This window comes from Protopterus annectens, chromosome 2.part1 (genome assembly GCF_019279795.1).
Source record: "Protopterus annectens isolate FY-2018-M chromosome 2.part1, PAN1.0, whole genome shotgun sequence".
Taxonomy (NCBI): domain Eukaryota; kingdom Metazoa; phylum Chordata; order Ceratodontiformes; family Protopteridae; genus Protopterus; species Protopterus annectens.
This window is the reverse complement of record NC_056729.1, coordinates 664,894,030-664,907,002: the sequence shown is the minus strand read 5'-3', so window position 1 is coordinate 664,907,002 and position 12,973 is coordinate 664,894,030. Positions and strand designations below refer to the sequence as shown.

The 12,973-nt window shown below is 40.3% G+C and overlaps 1 protein-coding gene across 1 annotated transcript in view; it reads left to right on the top strand.

Annotated features, from left to right (window-relative positions):
- The window catches only part of TMEM131L (transmembrane 131 like), a gene marked incomplete in the record, with an annotated part of 1,995,267 nt that overhangs the window by 1,773,566 nt on the left and 208,728 nt on the right, over positions 1–12,973 (top strand).

The window sequence follows — 12,973 nt, the reverse complement described above, 5'->3', positions numbered from 1 at the left end:
AGTTTTGATGGTGGGCACTGGCCTGTCACCACAACAAGGGACAGCCTTTCACTGTACCCACAGCCAGGTAGACACTAACAACAGATGCATCGGATTACACCTGAGGAGCACACATGGCGGGAAAATGTATACAGTGCACATGGCCCACGGACCAAATGCATTTTCATATCAATCAAAAAGAGATGCTAACTGTACAGAATGCCCTGACAGGCTTCAAGGACTTACTACATCCAGGACAACTATTACTAAAGACGGACAATACTACAGTCATGTGGTACATAAACAAACAAGGGCACACACATTCCTACCCCCTCTGCAGGCAAGCCATGACTTTGTGGAACACAGCATTGGCCTGTCAAGTACATCTGCAGGCACAATTCCTGCCAGGAAAGAAAAATACTCTGGCAGATGAACTAAGCAGAAACCTCATGGACCCTCAAGAGTGGAAACTAGATCCACAAGTCTTCAGCATGATAACAAAGAAATGGGGATGCCCAGACATAGATCTATTTGCCTCCCCTCACAACTGCCAACTACAGAGATTCTGCACAAGGACTTATCACTCTCAAGCATGGAAGGTGGATGCTCTATCATTCAGCTGGGAAACCCTAACAGTTTATGCTTATCCACCACTGCCTCTACTCTCCAAGGTACTCCTAAAAGTCAGACAAGAGAAGCCAAAAATTATTCTGATTGCCCCAGACTGGCCACGCCAGCACTGGTACCCAATCCTAAAGAGCTTGTCTCAAGGGCCAGCCTGGATATTACCTCAAATTCCTCATCTGCTGGCCCAGCAAAACAATCAGATCCTGCACAGCCAACTCAAAACCTTAAACCTGGCTGCATGGCGAATAATATAGCCACTCAGAACACACCTCTCTCTAAAGCTGTTATGGATGTCATTTTGGAAGCCAGGAGGACCAGCACCAGGAATTCTTATGCAGAAAAATGGAAGAGATTCTGTGCTTGGAACCAGGCACAAGGACTTGAACCGCTTGTTCCAAATATTCCTCAGATTTTACAATACCTAACTGAGATGCTGGAAAAAGGCCTATCCTTCTCATCAATTAAGATCCATGCCTCTGCCATTTCAGCTCATTACAATACGGAACCTCCTATTTTCTCTCATCCACTGCTAAGACAGTACCTCAGAGGGGCAAAAAACATAAGAACCCCAAGGAGAGCACCTATACCAACACGGGACCTCAACTTTGTCTTGGAAAAGCTCACACTACCTCCTTTTGAGCCAGCCAATACAGCTGAGATAAAATTCTTATCATGAAAAACTGCTCTTCTACTAGCAATAACTTCAGCAAGAAGAGTCTCAGAGTCACAGGCATTAATGGCAGTGGAACCTTTTATTATCTTTCATACGGACAGGGTTTCTCTAAGGACAAACCCAACATTTATGCCAAAGGTAGTATCCAGTGTGGCTCTTAACCAAACCATTCATTTACCAACCTTTTATCCAAATCCCCAGAATAAAGGGGAGAGACTTCTGCACTCTTTGGCCATACACAGATAGCTACGCTTCTACTTGGACAAAACAAAAGCTTTCAGGAAAACTGAGCAACTTTTTGTGGCATACGCTGCAGGATCACAAGGAAAGGCTATTTCAAAGCAGACTATTTCAAAATGGATAGGACACTGCATTCGTTTCTGCTATGCACAGCATGGCAAGTCATTGCCTAAGAATATTAGGCCACATTCTACCAGGGCAGCAGCCACATCAACAGCCTTTCTCAGAGGAGTACCAACCAAGGAAATTTTGGAGGCTGCAACTTGGAGTTCAGTGCACACTTTTACCAAGCAGTATCACTGACCTCTTTACTCTAAATCCAGAGCACGCTTTGCCACTGCAGTTCTGCAGGGCCTCATAGCCACTCCTAGTTCTATTTAGACCCAGCCACCCAACCTCAGCTTTGGGATTCAACCCAAGTGTAATGACTGCAACAGTGAAACACTATGAACATAGTACAGTTGTGTACCTACCATAAATGTAGATGTTCGAGTGTATTCACTGTTGCAGTCCAGGTTACCCTCCCACCATCCCCCTTTCATTGCTGGGAATTATCTGTTCTTCTCTATTCTGTACAACCTATGTGGTGTATTTGCTTGTAGAGGAAGGTAATGTTTATGTTAGTGCATGCATTTTTATTTGCAAATTTTTAGCCTACCCTTTTGGGGGCACCTGACATTTGGGGCAAGAAAAACTGAAGAAAATGGCGTCAGCTGCATCTTTTATACCCCTGGCGCACTGACGTCAGGGAAGAGGCGACAACAACCGACGCCGGACCAGGACTTTGGAATTCGGGACGAATGCGGGTAGCCTGCCAGCAGGATAACCCAAGTGTAATGACTGCAATAGTGAATACACTCGAACATCTGCATTTATGGTAGGTACACAACTGTACTTTTCTTCTTCTTCCTGTCTGTCCCAAATTTTCTGCACTAGAATGTTATCTTCTTTTCTGCACATGTGGTCAAACCACCGTAATCAGTCCTTTGTGACATTCTCTGTGACTGCAGCTGCTTTGGCTTATGCTACGATTTCCTCATTTCTTTCTGTCCCACAGTGTGCATCCTGCCGCCTGTCTCTGCACTTCATCTCCATCACCTCTAGCTTCCTCAACTGCTCTGCCCAGATTTATGTGCCACAACACAACTTGGTATATAAATAATATTTTCAACATTACAAATGGCATATCCCACAAATTCATATCTTTTTTAGCAGTAGGGTGTATAAACTTCAACACCGGTCGTTATAACCCTACAAAAAAAAAGCAATGATGGCAAAGGAAAGCACCTTTCTTTTTACTGATAATATTATACTTAGTATTATTTATTTCCTTATGTAACATAACCTCTGTTTCACGGTATGACACTTTCTAAAAGCAAACTGCAGTATAGATCCAGTAAAGCTACCTAACTCGGGTATAACACTTAAAGTGCCCCAATTTTTCTTAATCATATTCATAACTGCTCCTGTTTTTGAGCTATATCCAGTAAGTTTACAGTTCTTTCCCTCCTTTAAAGTATTGAGCTCTGTTTTTTTGACAGCCATACATAAAATACGGTTTAGCCTGTCTGGATTTATCTTCAGTGACATATTCTGACATATCAGTTAGTAAACGTTCATCATATTTCCTAGCTCAAAACTCATTTTTCATTTCATCTATCTGTTCATTATAGGTATAGATATCTGCTGTTAACTTTTAACAATGCCTTTAAATACATGCAGTGGGATGTATACTATACCTATATCTAATTGCTTGCACTTCTTTCTTATAAATACTGGTAGTTAACTCTCCTGATGATTTTTTTTACCCTAATATCCAGAAAAGTTATTTCTTCTCTGGAATATGTTAACTTAAACCTTAAAAATTCTGTAGTGTTATCCAAGTACAAAACAAACTCTACCAGACTACATTCATCTCCCTTCCAAATAAGTAAGACGTCATCTACAAATCACTTGTAAAAAGGAATATTGGCAGTAAAACATTCAAAAGAATTGAAAAACTGTTTAGTTTTATATTTGCTTAAGTATTTGCAACTGATGTCCCCATTGCCACACATGATATCTGATGAAACATTTTATCTTCAAACGTGAATACATTGCTGTTTAATACTATGTCCAGCAACTGACATATCAATTTTTCTACCAGCATAGGTGCTATTTTAACAATGGTGTTCTCTAACTTAATTAGTTCCCTAACTGGTTGCACCCCGTAATGCTTCTACTTATTTCTAAATAACAAACTAACATCCAGAGTTGCAAGAATAAACTCACTATTCTCATTATTTTCATACCACTGATAAAGCATTTCCAAAAAGTCACTAGTATTATGTACATAACTTTGCACATTACTTAAAAAAGGTTCCAGAACTTCTAAGTATAAAGAAATCAGTTCAGTCACCCAACCTTTACCAGAAACAATTGGCCTCATAAGCCAATTTTACTTGTTTTTATATAGCTTAGGTAGTCCATACAGGACTGGAGTAATGGGTTATGCAACGTAAAAGAAGATGTACAGATTGTATGATATTTCATCTTGAGATTGCAGGTCTTAAATACAACTAGTAACTCTATGAACAATATTACCCATAACATTCTTATTTATAGGTTTAAAAACTTTATCATCACTTAAAAATTCATTCTTAAGTGCCAAATAATCCTCCTTGCTCATGTTAACAATCTGCTTGCTTAATTACAATATCCATTTTGTTCTGTAAGTTGGTTAGAGAGTCAAACTCATGCTTTGATAATTATATTTCATATTTTCATGTTCATATACTTGCCATATTTGTTGTTATAAAAAGTTATGACTGGCACTGTACAATGTTATAAAAAGCTGGCACAATCACAGGAATAAAAGAACTCGATCGTTTGCACACCTGCTGCCTATCATGAGTACTATCATTGTACAATAGCTTTAAAGTTAAGCTTGTAGCAAACATGCTTAAATCAGTTAACACCTCTACCACTGAATCACTACTGAATGGTACAAATTGCAAACCTTTTTTCAGAAGTGCAATGTCAGCCTCAGTCAGAATAAGACTAGATAGATTCACAACTACAGAGTCACTATTCATTTCTTGGTAATGGAGCGACTGTGTGTCTGCGGGATATTGTACTTTGTTCTTTCATCTCCTTCTCCTCTTCTTCCTATCCCTCTGGATGGTTCCCTTCTCTTTACATATTTTTTTTTCTGACAGGATGTTTTTTGTTCTGATCAGATTTCTTTGTAAAGATTTAATTTTATTAGAGGTTGATCACTCAGATTGCATGAGGATAGAACTGGGACCTGTCTCATTCACTTTGCTTGTTAGCTAGGTGCTGGAGATACTAGTTTGGCAACTGTATGGTGGCTTTCACACATTCATTGCTAAATACCAGCAGAAGTTGATAACCGTGGATTTCATCCCACTGATTTAGTTTCAGTGTTTTATGCAACTCTTCGTTTTCTTCTGTTTCAAACCTAGACTGTGGAACTGTTCACAGACAGAACGTTCTAGTCTTTGGTGTTTCTCACATTATGAAGTTTGGGTGAGTGTCTCAGTTAAATAACTATGGACTTACAACATAAATACTGCTTGTCAGGAATGACCCAAGAGGCTGGTTCTGGATGTATGTTACTTAGAATTGCAGTCTGCAGGTGAAAGTTATGAAAATTAAACTGAGATCTACAAGGTGTAGCATTTCTCCGTAATCCTTTGTAGTAATATGTGGTTACTTTGACATCTCTGTGAGTACCTTTGGGACATTTAATATGGCATCCTGATTCTGATTAATCCAGTGAATTATGGCTCTGCACAACTTTCCAGAAACAGTTTGGGTAAATTAGAAGGATAGATCCACTTTCAAGAGTTGTTAACTTCAGAACCTACTAATATTGCCTGCCTGTACTGACATGTACCTCTCATCTCTCTTGATTTTCAGAGAATGTCCAGATTTTTGTGTCATATTTTTTGTCTGTTTGTCATAACATTTGTGGTTTTCTGGAAAATCGAGGATTGAAGTAACTAAATAATGACATATATGTGAGTTTCAGACTTCATACCCTTCAGAAAATGTATGCTAATGTAAAACCTTTTATTCTGTCAACTTTCTAAGTTAATGAGTAATATTTAAAAACTGTCCCTATTTTGATTTGTAGGGGTACTTTAGAGTTACACAGTTAAGTCTCCTATCCATAGCGCAAGCAAAAAGCTGTAATTGAAAGTGGGAAAGGTTGAGTTGATGATGAATTTGGGGGGGGGGGTCAAGAAATATGGAGACACTGGGATTTCGGATGCAGATCCTTAAGGAGAATAACAATAACCATGCAGAATATCATATTCATAAAATAGCAGAAAGTATTCTTAGAACTAACCCAATACAGAAATGGAGAATGGAGATCATGCCAATAGGGATGACTGCAGTTGGGGTACCGAGAATAGGCTAGTGGGGAATGGCATCTACTGGAGAAAACTGGCAAAGGAACCAAAATATTGGGAACAAGTAATTAGAAAGAGAAAGGTAATAGAATGGGAAGAGGCCAAGAATACATTCTGCTGTATTCAAGAGATTGCCTTCCCTGTCAAGGATTGATATCAGAGTATAGGCAACATGAAATGAATAGGGAGATCCTTGGTGAAAGGCCAGCACTGGTAGAATTTTTAACTGACTGTAGAACAGAAGCTGTTGTTAAAAAGGGATCATTGATAGAGCACATACAATATTACATAATAACTAAAGGAATCAATCAGAGGAGAATAGGAAAGAGTGGGAACTGAGATTGGATAAGCAATTCACAAGGAAACAGTAAAAGGACGTGTGTATTGCTCCCAAATATGCAACAAAAATCTAGAAGTTGTAGTAGATTTTTTGCATGGGAGTGTTTGTATAGATATTTTTATATCCCAAGTAGACTCCAAATAAATTTTCCTTGGCTAAATGGTAAATGTTGAAACTGTGATGGGGAAGAAAAAGGTAATTGGGATCATATATTTTGGGAGTGTAATGAGTTGGCAGACTTTAAAAAATCTTTACTCTGTCAGAAGTACTGGGTAATTTTTGGAGCTGATACAGGATATGAATTGCCTAGACATAGTAAGGACTTGTTAAATTTAATTTTTGTGGCTGCTAAAAAAGGCAATTACTAGAAAATGGAAATTAAAGCCTAAACCAACTGTATTTGAAGTAGTGAATATTGTAACAGAGGTAAAATAACTGGAAGTGGATCTTTAGAAAAGGGTAGGCGCAAACTCCATAGAAAAAAGTGGAAATTGTGGGAACAATACATGCGGAATAATGTTTTGGAGGAGGAATGAGGTTTAAGGAAAGGCAGGATTTGAGCAATTTAGGTAATTTGGATTGATGGTAATTAAATAAAAAAACGTAGGTGGTGTATGATGCCTGCAACTGTGAACTTGTTAGCATGGCTTGTTTTCTTTTATATAAATGTATGTTTGCCTTTGTCTTAAATGATAATTCAGTAAAGGTGTTAAAAATGTCTCTATGTTTGGGCTTTTGTCCCTCATTTTTTTGGTTTTGTCAAAACTTGTTATGCAAGGAGATTGAGAGGTATGTACTGATGACTGTCACTGTGGAACTAAGCTGTATTGTGCACATTGCCGCTTCCATCTTTTTTTTAATGAGTTCCTGTGGTTTTTTGGTTTGTTTTTTTTTTTTAAATATATTTGACATGCGAATGCTCAGTGTACTTGCAGTTATTTAATTTTGTTATAATTTTTATTTTAGTGGCTAATCCAAATACTCATAAACATCCCTTTCCAGGGGAAACTTCAGGGGAAACTGTCTGATTAAATGACTTACTTAGATGCATACGCACACAGTAACCAAGTGACTCAAGAACAATTATTTAGAGCCATTGTCTTAGAATCACATTCCACCATTTATGTGTAACATTTTCCCCAGTGTAGTACCTCAAATTCTCCACCTTCAGATGTATAGTGTGGTTATTTTACCTGTTTTTATATTCCATGTGCATATGTGTTGAGCAAGATAGGTACAGTAAACTCTCAGTTAACCAGAACTCAAGCAACCAGAAAAAAATCAAAGAAATATAGTACACTATGAGCAATTCAGTTTTTGTTGCCCCCCCCACACACACACACAGAAACATAGGTTCATAGGTTGATACTAGGCTATTGGCCCTAGGGCCTGTACAAGCCTAGCCATAAAAATTCCCTGGCTATTTCTTCCCACAGTTTTCCTTTCCCCTGTCCCCTCTATGGCGACTGACATGATTCTGGGTCACTCCAGCATGTTTTGTTCATTGTGATGACAAGGTTTAGATTGTATGTTAAGCAGAGATTGCCTCTGAGTAGACGATATGCTTCAGAGTATAGGTGGAGTTTTTTTAGACGATCAGCATAGGACATTTAGGCCTGTGATTCTTTTAGTGAGGTATTTCTGCTGCCTTTCCAGTTGTTGCAGATGTCTGGAGAGTTGCATACTAAATGGGGCATTGTATTCTATAATGGGTCTAATGAGGGATGAGTACAGTGGGACAATGACCTCCTTTTTTCTGGATGAAAAGCCCTTAGTGATGAGGTGTGCCACATAGAAGGATTTTCTGACTGTTGTGGCAATGTGGTTATCGAAGGTGAGACCACTGTCCACCTGTGTCCCTAAGTCTCTCATCATACTTTCAGTGTTTAGTGTACTGCCACCTATGTGGTAATTCATGGGTACATGTTTTTTTCCCAAAGGAGATAACTATACATTTCTTGGGATTGAGCTTGAGTCCATGGCTCTGGCACCAAGCATCTTTTTCTGTAAGTCCCTTTTGTAGAATATCCACATCATTTGGGGATTCAGTATTGGCTCCCAGTTTGCAGTCATCTGCGAACTTTGTTAGCCAGAGTCCCTTAGTGTTGGCCTGTACTTCAGAGAAGTAGATGCCAAACAAGAGCGGTCCCAGGACTGAAACCTGAGGTACTCCACTTGTCTGGAGTTGGATTTGGAGTCGGCTTTCACAGTGTGGGTTCTGTCAGTAAGCCAGTTGGCAACCCATCGAGTGATGTAGGGATTAAAGCCCAGCTTAGTAAGTTTATTTATGATTCCGGAGTGGGGGATGGTGTCAAAGGCCTTGGCGAGGTCCAGATAGAATGTGTGGACCACCTTACCCTTGTCCGTGGCTCTAGAGACTGATTCGAAGAATTCAGTCAGGTTCAGGAGACAAGATCAGCCCTTCACGAAGCCAAACTGCGTGGGGTCCAGTGTTTGAAGGTTTCCAGTATCTTTGTTTATAAGTTCCATGATAATACTTTCCATGGCCTTGCAGATCAGGCTCATCAGAATGATGGGGCAGTAGTTCCCGGGATTCAAGGTGGATCCCCCATTGTGGAATGGGATAACTGTAGCTGTGCACCACTCAGTGGCCACGAAGCCTGAGGTGAGGCTATGATTAAACATGACAGTTAGATAAGGTGCCAGTTAATTTTGTAGTTCATGTAGTACACAGCCTAGGATGTCGTCTGGTCCCATGGATGCTGTATTCTTTGCTTTGGGGAGTGCGTTTTTTACCTTTGTGGCTGTTATTACTGGAATTTGGCAATCTTTCGGTGTTGAGATGGGCCCTTTAGGGGGTGAGAGGGGGTGAAGTTTCCACTGAATTGATCTGCCAGGATATTGGCAATATCTTTGGGATCAGTATATTTAATGCCATTCTGTTGTAGCTCAGAGCAGATCTGAGCATTGCCATTTAGATTCTTGACTTAGCTGTAGAATGCTTTGTGGTTGTCTTTGGAATCTTTGACAATTTTATTTTCTTAACTAGCTTTGGAGGATTTTATGAGGGATCTCAACTTCTTACTGAGGCTGGTAAGGGAGTTTTTTGCATCCTGGGATTTTCCTCTTTTCTGCAACAGTTTCTTCCTTTTGTTGTAAAGTTTGTTTATGGCAAGGGACCACCAGATTGGCTTCCTTTTTTTGGAGTAGAGCGTCTTGGTTCTATTGGAGATGGCACGATTCATGCACGAGTGGATGTGCTTTACAGTGCCTTAGTGTAGGATTCAGCAGTCAAACGTTCAGTTCCCATCTGCATGGGTGTCATGATGTTTGTCACTTCTGACTTGAGTAGCATGAAGTTGGCTTTGGAGAAGTTTTTTACGGAGGTTTCCTTACTGGGGGGTGGGGATGGGATTGGATGTCAAGGGTGATTAACTTATGGTCAGACCTGACCAACAAGGGGGTAACCATAGGTGTGGAGCATCGATTTCCCATGTTGGTAATGACCAGGTCTAGGATATTGGAGCCCCTGGTAGGACTAAGGATAAGTTGATCCAAGGCGTTGGAATTTATGCATTCCAAGAAAAGGTGGGCAAAGGTGTTGGTACACAAGTAGTTTTCCCAGTTAATGGCAGAGTAGTTGAAATCACCCAATATTAGGGTATTTGGTTGTATCTTAATATTGTCCAGTATGTTTAGAAAGGTGTAGTGAGAATATTGGGACATGGTGGGGGATCTATAGCAAGATACAATTTGGATTGCAGTCTTACCTAGTGTTAGTTGCACCTGGAGAATTTCAGACGCATTGTGTTGGGCAACTAGCCTGGTGGTGTGAATATCCTTGGTGAATATGGACACTCTTCCACCTTTAGTGTTTCAGTCCTGGTTTGGTGGCCAAAAAGTATGGTAAGAGTTGTAGCCTGGTATTGCAGGGGTGCTCTCTGGAGCCTTGAACCAGGTCTCAGTTACTGCACAGATATCAGTGTTCTCCATTTTTAGGAGTGCCTCGAGAGAGTGCATTTTGAGGTTTAGACTTCTAGCATTGAGTAGAATTACCTTCAGATTTTGCATGCTTGTACCTGTTACAGTGGTGGTTTTGTGCTTTGAACCTTGCCTAAAAAAGGCACTGTAGGGGTGGCAAGAGGCTTAGCCAGTAACCTGTTTCCCAGGGGCGACAGGTGCAGACCATCTCTGGCAAAGCATCGTGGTCTGTCGATCATGTCGTCCCAGACAGACAAATACTGGATCCCCTTTGAATGACACCAGAAGCTTAGCCAATTGTTGAAGTCAATCATTTTGTCCCTATACTGTGTTGTCATTCTGGGCGAAGGCAGGATGCTACTCAGGGCTAGGGTCATACCTGCCTGGGCCACATGATCCGAGAGCTCTTCCATGTATCTTTTCATATAGTCCAAGGAGGTATGTCTCAAGTCATTCACTCCAGTATGGACAATGACAGACTCATTTATACTTGTTGTGGAGTGCCTTGAGTGCATGCGTTATGTGGTGGATCCTGGCACCCGGCAGGCAGCTGACTGTAATTTTCTCCTTGTTCATCTTGGTGAATGGGACATCAGTGTGCCTGACTATAGAGTCACCTATGACTAAAGTGATGGGTACGTTGTCTTGCCGTAGGGGCGGTTGTTGAGTAGCAGACTGGTGTTGTGAGCTGTGTGAAACTTTGGTTGTGATTGGTGATTGTTTGTGCTTCAGCTTCAGAGGTCCTTGTTGCTTGGGCAGGTTAATGTTAAGGGCCACCACATATGTGGGTTTAGTGTTGCTATGTGTGGGTTTAGAAGGGCTATGTGTTGCTTGAGGTGTAGTGCGGGTGTTAACCTTTTCCTCTTGACTGTCTAGCACAATCTTGGGTGGAGAGAGCTTTGCTTCCAGTTTAGCTATGTAAGTGCATCTCTCGCAGGTTGTAGTGTTGAGTGGTAGGAGGAGAGGGTTGTCTGTGTACATGAGGCAAATGCATTGCCCCAGTATGCCCAGATTCACCAGGTGGACAGGAGAAATCACCGGAAGCTGACCCTTGGACATGCCAGGTTTGGTGCTTTTATTTTTTTCTTTTTTGTAAAGTACAAGAGCTGTTTTCCCTTAACCTTAGCAAGGTACTTTGCAATTATAGGCTGTTTAGTGCCTACGATTAATTTCTCCTTATTAACAAGGACAGTTGAGTGCTTGTATCAGTTTAAGACTTCCTAGTGCTTTCCAGCAGGTTTTAAAGCAAGTGCTAGTCACAGGGATGCTTAAAGGTAAGATGAAAAAATATAGTTAATCATAAACACTGCAGTGTGCACTAGAGGTGTTAGATGTGAAAGTAGGTAACTTAAGTTTTACCTGTCTAAAAGTTAAGTTTTAGTGGAGAGTCGTTTTTAAAACAGAAAGATAGACTGAAAGGGGGTGGTCACTTTTGTATTCTGGTACTATGGAATAAAGTAGGATGGCCAATAAATTTAAATAGTTGAAGGGGAGTGATTTCATAAAATTATAATTTTGTGCTTACTCACACAAGCCAGTAAAAACAGAGAGGAAATGAGATAATATGGTCAAATTAATATAAGGGGAAGGCAACTAGAAAGACAGTGGTGTTTATGAACACTACAGTAATCGGCTGGGAGGGTGGGGGGGGGGGTTGCCTGACTCGCAAGAGACAGAGCCGTGGTCACTTTTTAAGTTTTAATATGCAGTTAAAAGCAGAATACAAGTAAACCACAAGGTAAATAAAACAAATCACAGTATTCAAAACAGAAAAAGGCAATAAAGTAATACAACAAATAAAAAGCAAACTAACCTTTCCCTCACAGTAAAGTGTAGCAGAGTGTAGGTGAGCCTTTCTAGCAAAGCTCTGAAATGTTTTATTTTACCCCTTAAATAGAAGGTTTAGTTCCTAGCTCCAACCCCCCCCCCAGTTCACAGATGATTAACCTTAACTGACCTGTTCTCTTGACATGTACTATTTTCTGCCTGACTCACAAGAGACAGAGCTGTGGTCTCTTTTTTCAAGTTTTAATATGCAGTTAAAAGCAGAATTCAAGTAAAACACAAGGTAAATAAAACAAACCACAATATTAAAAATAGAAAAAGGCAGTAAAGTAGTACAACAAATAAAAAGCAAACTAACCTTTCCCTCACAGCAAAGTGTAGCAGAGTCTGGGTGAGCCTTTCTAGTAAAGCTCTGAAATGTTTTATTTTACCCCTTAAATAAAAGGTTTAGTTCCTAGCTCCACCCCCTCAGTTCACAGATGATTAACCTTAACTGACCTGTTATATTGACCTGTACTAATTTCTGCCTGACTCACAAGAGTACCTTACGTTTTTAGAGTCTGAGTTTTAAAAAGGAAGATAAAAATAAATTCTCTCTCTCCAATCTGAGAACAAGTCAAACCAAACCACTCAAATCACTAAAATGTCAACACTCACTCCATACGCACTCAGTTTACATCAGATTGCAGATTTTCTGTTTGATCTCTCTCTCTCTCTCACACACACACACACACACACACACACACACACACACACACACACACACACACACACAGTCTCTTCAGCTGTCATTCATGCATTCACTCACTGTCTCTCTCTCCGATCTCTCACACACACTTTTCAGCTTTCATACAGCTGTCTGATCTCTCACACACATTCACTTCTGCTTTCATACATGCATTCTCTCTCTCTCTCTCTCTCTCTTCAATTCACTCAATTCCAATCCACTCAACGTGCCACTGAAAACCA